An 8,006-nucleotide genomic window follows, 5' to 3' on the forward strand; every position below is an offset into this window, starting at 1 on the left:
GATTAACTTCTTGGGCAATATTCAGCTTCTTTGAAATCTAGCTATAAGTTTCAAAAAGCTGGTAACGTGTGGTAAGGGCCTGACTCATGCTCGATTAATTTGCTGTCAGAAGGCTGCTCTAACTTAATCCTAGTTTGGTCAGATAACCACTTAGCTGTGGTTACATCTACATTAGCAAGTAGGCTGGTGCAACAGAGTGGATTAGCAGAGTGGAGTAGCTGGTGTTGAGAAGCTGACACTATTGGTGTACTGGAGCTTTGTTTGGGGTAGGTTTGGTCTGGGTCCCTGCATCAGCTGTCTCTACTACATCTATGGTTGGAAGCAGTCCAAGGAACAGCTGTTTCCCCACTCACACTGTCACTCCTTTGAGCTGGGCTATGCTAAACTTCGTCCTTTTCAGATGATGGTACCGTGCCACTGCCCTGCCACCATTCCCTTTAAAAGGCAGCATGCGTAGAACAAAGCCCTTTTCTTGGTCCAGTAGCCAGGCTGAATGTCCCTGTTAATTTATCATAGTGTTTCCTAACCAGCTCTACACACCTATCTTGGAGTTTGGTCAGTAGTCTGGAATGGCAGTCTTGCTTATGCAGCTGTAGCAGGAAACAAGCCCAGCCTGGACAGACCACATCCTCTTTGGGATATGAGATCACCTGTGCAGAGGCAGGGCTTTTGCATACAGAGGTACAACTGGGCCCTCAGCTGCAAAGTTGTAGCACCAGCTTGTGGTAATTGAATGACACTTCAGGAGCTTGTACCTGTATCTGAGAACAATTATCCTCCCACCTCCAGCTCCTTGCTGGTAACTAGTCTGGGTTGGGCAAGACCATCCTGCGGCTAGCAAATGCAGGAAGCACTAACAAAATCAGGACCCCTACGAGGTGGGGCTACTGATGGGCTTCACAGGAACAACATGCTGTGCTCTAGTTTTCCAAAATTCTTCGAAAAGGAGTGCAGGAATCGCCTTTCCCTCCGGGGATCCACTTGGAGCATTCAGATATACAACTGTGTCATCAGAGATGCTACTTTCCATGGGGACCTGCTAGGTCAGCAGGTGAGGATACAAACAGGTTATTATCACATCCTTGCTGCACAGCATGCTAAGATGGAGGCTGTGTCCAGCTGGCTCAGTGAGATTGCTGTCTCAGACAGCTAGGCTGGGTGTCTGCATTCCAAGTGCCTTCTAAAATCAGGTATAGTATGCACATGCACACAAAGATAAGTGTCGCTGGTGACTATAGGTGTGGCCTATAGTTGGGAGTACCCAGCACAGCACTCACACCTGGAATACCATCTGTGTCTTCAGTGCAGAGGCGTGCGACAGTGCTGAGCATCCTGGAAGGAAGGAGCTTGCAAGTCCCCATCAAAGCTTTTCTACTTCACTAAATTGCATTCCAGGAATAAAAAGAAACAAGGCTAATACCTGCCTCTTGACTGCTTACCCCATTCACTCCACCGTATCTTTTGAGCAGGCATAATTAGTTTTCCAAGGCCCTTCCTGACTTTGCTGTGTGCTGTTCTGTGCCTGCGGTGCTGTCTCTGACACCCTTCTGAGGTTTAGCGCCAGCTGGCCTGCTCAAAGGGGTAGGGAAGGCATCAAGTAGCAGAAACACACTTTCCAGTAGCAGAAGTAGAGTAGCAGTACTCCCACAGAGTATCTGCTTTCCATGTACAGGCAGGGGATAGGGGTAACTGCAGGTACGTTGAAGAGCTGTTGTAGTACTGCTACAACCCAAAGGAGGTGAGGGATGCTCTGTTGGTTAAGCAGGGTACCAAGCAATCCTGCTCCTGCCCTCAGAGAAAACCTTCACCACTACCCTCTTAGGCATGCTACAAAGGTTTCTAGCTCTTTTATTTCTCAGCAGATACTATTATTGTTTTGCACCTAAAGCTTCTGGCCAGAGCAACCTATTTATGGAGGGATTGCACTCCACCACCTTCATCATGATGCACCATCAATCAGCTCCATTCCACCTCACGCTGGTCCATGTGCAGGGAAAGGTCTTGGGCTATAACTGAGCAGGAGTATTTGCAGTTAAACAAGTGGGTTGGCAAAATTGTTCAATCAGTCAGAAAATGTTTTTCCCAGAGAAGGAGAGTGTGAGCTGCAGCATGAGCACAGCAGTGTTAACAGGGATGCGACACTCAAGGTTGGGGTGTCAGCTCTCTAAGAGCTCATTGAGGACTCGGTGTTGCAGCCAATTCATAGAATCATAGAATCGTTTAGGTTGGAAAAGACCTTTAAGATCATCAAGTCCAACTGTAAACCTAAACACTGCTAAGTCCACCACTAAACCATGTCCCTAAGCGCCTCATCCATCCTTTTGCATCCCTGCTAGTGGCCTGGGCTCACAGAGCACGCTTCATGAGTGTGTCTCTGGCTTGGCTTCCTCCAAAAGGAAGCAGCCCAGTGCTCTGCATTGCAAGTCCAATACAGGGAGATTCCCTTCACAAGACCAGTGCAAACCTGAGCACATCCTGTGCTTTTTTGTTCCTTTCCAATGCACTGCCCTCCCCTTCCCTTCCATATTTCAAGTGACTTTGGATAAGAGGGAATTATTCAAATACAGGTGCCAGGAAGGGTTGGCCCTACTAAAAATCCTCTCTGTCCTGCAGGGCTCCACACTCATTTCTCCTGTCCTCTCACAACCTTCAGGCCTAAGCAATGTGCTATTCTAGGAAACTCTGTCTTCTCAGCAGCTCTTATTGCTCATCACACTCCAATGTTATGTGTGGTGATCTCCTTCCCTTCCTTTGTATTTCTTTTACCCATTAATCTATATAGAAGACAATAGAGCAGGAAAACCCTCCTCATGGGAGCAGTGTAATAACTTTACAGTGTGAATATATTCTATACAAAATATAGCTGTTGCAAGGGTAGTCAAGATGAAAGATGAATCCCAGCAAATATTCAAAGCGGTTTCTTCCCTGCCTGAGTATACATTCAAAATCCCCAAATCTTTCTTGTATCCCATTAACAGCCATCTCCCAATTCCCCGTAGGCAGATTGAGCTGTGAATTCCTTACAACTACGGCTCCCCCGATGCACCTGGCTTTAGCATTTCTCTGCAGAGCCTTCTTTCTCACACAAAGCAAAGTGGATGCTGCTTACAGCATGCTCTGTGCTGCCTCTTCTTTCTACAGAACTCGCTTATAAGACCAAGGGTCCTCTGTTCTCCTCAGATGGTAAGTCTTGCAGGCTCTTCTCCATTGGCTAGTGTGGTCACTGATTGCTGGCTTTTCTTTTCAATTTGAGAAAATACTCTGCAATTTGTTTTGATTAGTTATGTTAATTTGGGACATTTTCTGCTGCATGCACAGTGATCAATACATGCAGCACAACTTTCAAAAGCATTTGCATTGACTTAGCTAATAATGCATACTGCAACTAAGCACCTGTTCAGGAAACAGAAATGTAGCTAACCCCATCCCACTGCAAACTCCTGATGTTACATCTGATAACCAACTCGGAGTTGAGTTGGAACATACTTTATATTAATATTCTTGCTCGTAAACATGTGTGGTTCAAACACTTGCAGGCAGCAAACCACAAGGATCATGAATTCCCTTAAATCAAAATTAACTCAAAAATTTAAAATAGCATTTAAACTCTTTTCAGTGCTCTTAACTCCAGTAATGCCTGTTCTGCAAGAACAAGACTGTGCAACAATTGTGCCCAGCTACTGTGGGAAACACAAACTAGGAATTGTGGTGGAAAGGCATCTTACGTAACTGAAGATAGTTTCTTTTCTTTGTTCCCTTTTAGGCAAAGCTCATAAAACAAAAGATACTCGTTTGCTTTCTGTTATTCCCAGGAGCCAAATGCACGCATATGTGCCTGCAAACCCATTTACCCAACTAGTGCTTTTGCAGCCAACGCTTCTAATTAAGCCCGCAAGAAGAGTATAAAAGGAGAGGGGAAGCAGGGCAAGAAGGGAGGCAATTTGGCTTCAGTGACAAATAGCAAGCAGCCTTCAGGCAGTGGCTAAAGTATACTAAATCAACCACTTCATTATACAGCAATAGCTAGGACCCTAAGGCAGCTAAAAAGTAAGGAACTGCAGCACTCTTCCCCTCTGCTACAGTATGAAAACGCTGTATTTCTTGGACTCAGCTTCTCAGCAAACACTGAATCTTGTAGGAAACCTCAACAAGGCCAAACCTGCACTCCAAGATAGGTTGTAGCATCCCTTATCCAGCAGGCACAATTTGTTTGGTCCCTTTTGCTCACCAGAGCAAGGCTCAGAGCAGATCACCAGGCCCTCCTCACTGATCAAACTGTCAGTCCCTCCCATCAACACAACTGCTTCAGAAGATGCAGAGCCTCACCCTTGCTCTGTTCCATATACCTTGCTTCTATTAGTCATCTCTCAACCCTGATTAAAAAAGGGTCTTTCCACATAAAACCCTTTAGGTCACATGAGGTTCTTGGACATAACAGGTAGAAACTTAAACTTCTGCAGTTTTAACTTCAAGTGCCTGAAGCAGTGAGGGGATTTGCTTTTGGGCCTTCAGGGGCAGAGGGGTGTTACCTCTTTCTGTTGACCCTGATTTTTTGCAGTACATGGCTTCATGGCCATTCCTCCTCTATTATCCTGATGAATACTGAAACTAAGAGGTTAAAAAAATCAATTTACTAGTCACAATTTCACTATGGCATTTTTACATTTTTGAGCTTAATAGGGACCGACTCTAACAGTACTAAAAAATTAAGCATTCTAATGAGAATTCAAACCGGAATGTGTACGGTCTCGAGACGTCTCGAGATGTCTCCTTATAGTAGCTGCTTTCAGAAAAGTTACAATTTGGCAGTGGACAATTCAGCTTTGGTCCCCAAACCTTCAGTTGCTGGTGGCTGCTTGCATATACTATGCATACTACATACACTGTGAACTGAATCAAGCAGTCAATACCAACCCAAAGTACTTTCTAGACAGGGGTTCTGGAGAGAGGGGCTGGGGGTTGAAAGATGTGTGACCTGTGGAAGTAGAAACCAAGACACAAAGTTGATAAACCATTTTAGGTAATGTCTGAAAATATAATCAAGAGCACCTGCCTTTTCTTGTTCAAACAACTTCTTTCCTATCTGCAGTTCTATTAATATCATGGTGGCGGTGAAGCACTCTGATGCCTTCCTGACAAGTCATCATCTGTACATTATCATACATACACTACTGCTTCTCTCCAGTGCTGCTGTAAAACTGCCTGTTAAGCAGAACCAGAAAGATTTAGCCAGCTTTTCAAAATGTCAGAAATCAGTGTTTCAAAATCTCCAGGTTCTTGACAGAATTTCTGTAACACCACAATTGAGAATTTCCTACATGAGGACTTCTTTTATATATATATATATATAAAACTTGTATCTGTATTGCTTTACTTTTTGCTTGAGTTATATCCAATAAAAATCAAGTCAAAAAGCTGAATACACTTTAATTTTGGCCTAAGATAACTGACTAGCTGCTGTTCTAGTTTAGCTTTGTCTTTGTCACATTATATTGTTGATTTTGAAAGCCCTCATACTAAGTTTTTATTTATTTTGGCATTGCCATGATTTCATTGTTGATGTGCCTGCACTACGAACAAAAACATTTTATGACATACTAGGTGCTGTGACTGACAGAATATACATGTCAACATTGCTTTACCAAGAAAGAGTGCTCAGCTAAAGTGGGGGGTTGGGATGGGACACGGACAACAAAAAACAGACAGTTCTATCTCTTGTCCAAATCACACTCTGTTCTCAAATTACTGGCAGGCAAAGACATATCTGTTGGTGCCAAGTTATATTACAGCCATCAGCAATAAATCAAATGCAAGGACAATGCCACAATATGTGGAGCTACAGTGACTGACAACATCAGTTGACAATGAAACGTGAAAACAAGAGGCTGCAAACCAAGTGAGATAGTAGTACTTAAACATCATTGGGCTGGTTGTGCTCGAAGCAAAAAGATGAAGAGCAGCGAAGTCTGTACAACCAGGTGGGAAGGCAGAGTCCTGCAACATTAAAGCCCAGGCTACCCAAAGCAACAGCGACATTTGTGAATGTCTCAGCACAGCCACAGCAGACAGACACCTAGCATAAATGCAAGGCAGATCTAACGTAATGATAGTGTTTATTTCAACAAATAAACTCTTGTTGACGTCAAAAGCTAGCGAGGGTTGTCATGTTTTCCAGAACACAACCGAAGGTCCAATTCACAAGTGACACAGATACAGGATACCCTGGCCAACTTCAGCGAGTGCAACTTCACTTGTGAGGAACTGGGCAGGAGGATGAATGAGCAGGAAAACCAATGGGGTGCAGGGAAGAAAAAGACAAAGCAGTTTTTCTTGTGCAAGTAGCTACGTGTTACAGCCTGCTGCTACCCTGACGATAGCTACGTGTTACGGCCATGCTGTTCTGCCATCTGTTTCCCTAGCTGCAAGTCTCAGGTGCAATGTGCACCTGATATACATTTAAGCCAAGTTTGGCCTAAAGGTTTTGGGTAGGGAGTCTAACTAAAAGCGTGCACATCTATATGAAGCTCACATATATATGCTTCACAGAAGGAAAGGAAAACCCACATCACCCATTTGAAGACGAGCCTTTATGCTGAATTGGCATTAGGTACCTACAATGGAAATAAATCCATCAGAATAGAGCAATCATATCAAATGTTTTTTCCTCTACAAATCTGGGCTCATTTTGTGGTGCTTTGGGCAAGGAATTAGTTTTTCACTGGGGCACATCTTTGCACATCAGTTAATTCACATGATTCTTACTTTACTCAATGTTTTTCATAACTTTTCCTAATCAGAAGAGGTGCAGGGGCTGCTTGATCTGCCAATAATAAATCTGACATCATTTTTCTGGCAAGAGATTTACACCAAACAGTCAACTTCATTCTGTAACTCAGAACACGCTTTTATCGTGCCATGTCTCAGACCAATTGCATTCATTATCTTACCAAGACCATGTGCTGATTTTAACTACTGTTAACATTACAGTGAACTTCATCTGATCCAAAGGACACACTACCATCTTGGCCAACTGCAATTTCACGGTAAATAATTACTTGGCCTTCAGCAAAACACACAGTGATCTTCTGAAAATTTCCTGGAAAACAGTCCCCTCCTATCCCTGCCCTTGTAAATAAACAAGACTTTTTCACACAGGAGTTGCATTAGAGTGTCAGACCTGTCTCATACCACCGTTTTGAAACACTCACAGTTTTGGAGCGCTCCAGTGAGGTTGCTGTTAACTGCTGAAAGGTTTCGCAAAGACTCACTCGGGTTAGATGCTACCAATACCTCTCCACATGAGGCATCTCTCCTAAGAGTGAGAAATAAAACTCTCACAGGTTTCTACAGCCAGGATTAACCCTTGCCTTCAGGCTGACAGTCCCACCCCAAGCACAAGGTTCTCCCATGTTACTTGCTTCAGTGATTTTTTCCCTCAGGATTTCTCTCTCTTGTGTTTAAGTTTCCTGTAGAGCTTTCTGTCCACAGCCACCATTTAGAGCCCTTTTGTTTATTGAATCCTAATGTGTTAATACCAAATAGCATTGGGCTCTGCTAAAATATGCATTTATCCCCTTTAAATAGCTAATCCATTTAATAACCATATTCTCTACTCTGTGTACTCACATAACCCAATACTATCAGAAAAAATAAAAGCTCGTGTCCCAAAACCAGCAGTGAACTCAAACCTTACAGATATTTTTTTCATTTCGAAAAATAAAGAACCCAAATAATCCTCTCAACATTGCCCAGAAAGAGTAACACCAAGCCTGCTGCAGTTTAAGCACCACATAAGATTTTGCTTTTTTGAGCAACAGCATAGAAGATTCAGCTCCAGGATAATCAATCAAGAATGGACGCTGCATAGTGACAGGTTGCTAAATTACTAAGATCACATATATACTAAAAATGTTTAGACAATATTTTCTCTTTGACTGAGTAGTAATTCTGGCTGTGACAAGGAAAAAAAAAATAAAAATCAGTCAAGTTGCTGAAACAGATGCCAA

Source organism: Gavia stellata, chromosome 7 (assembly GCF_030936135.1).
Source record: "Gavia stellata isolate bGavSte3 chromosome 7, bGavSte3.hap2, whole genome shotgun sequence".
Taxonomy (NCBI): domain Eukaryota; kingdom Metazoa; phylum Chordata; class Aves; order Gaviiformes; family Gaviidae; genus Gavia; species Gavia stellata.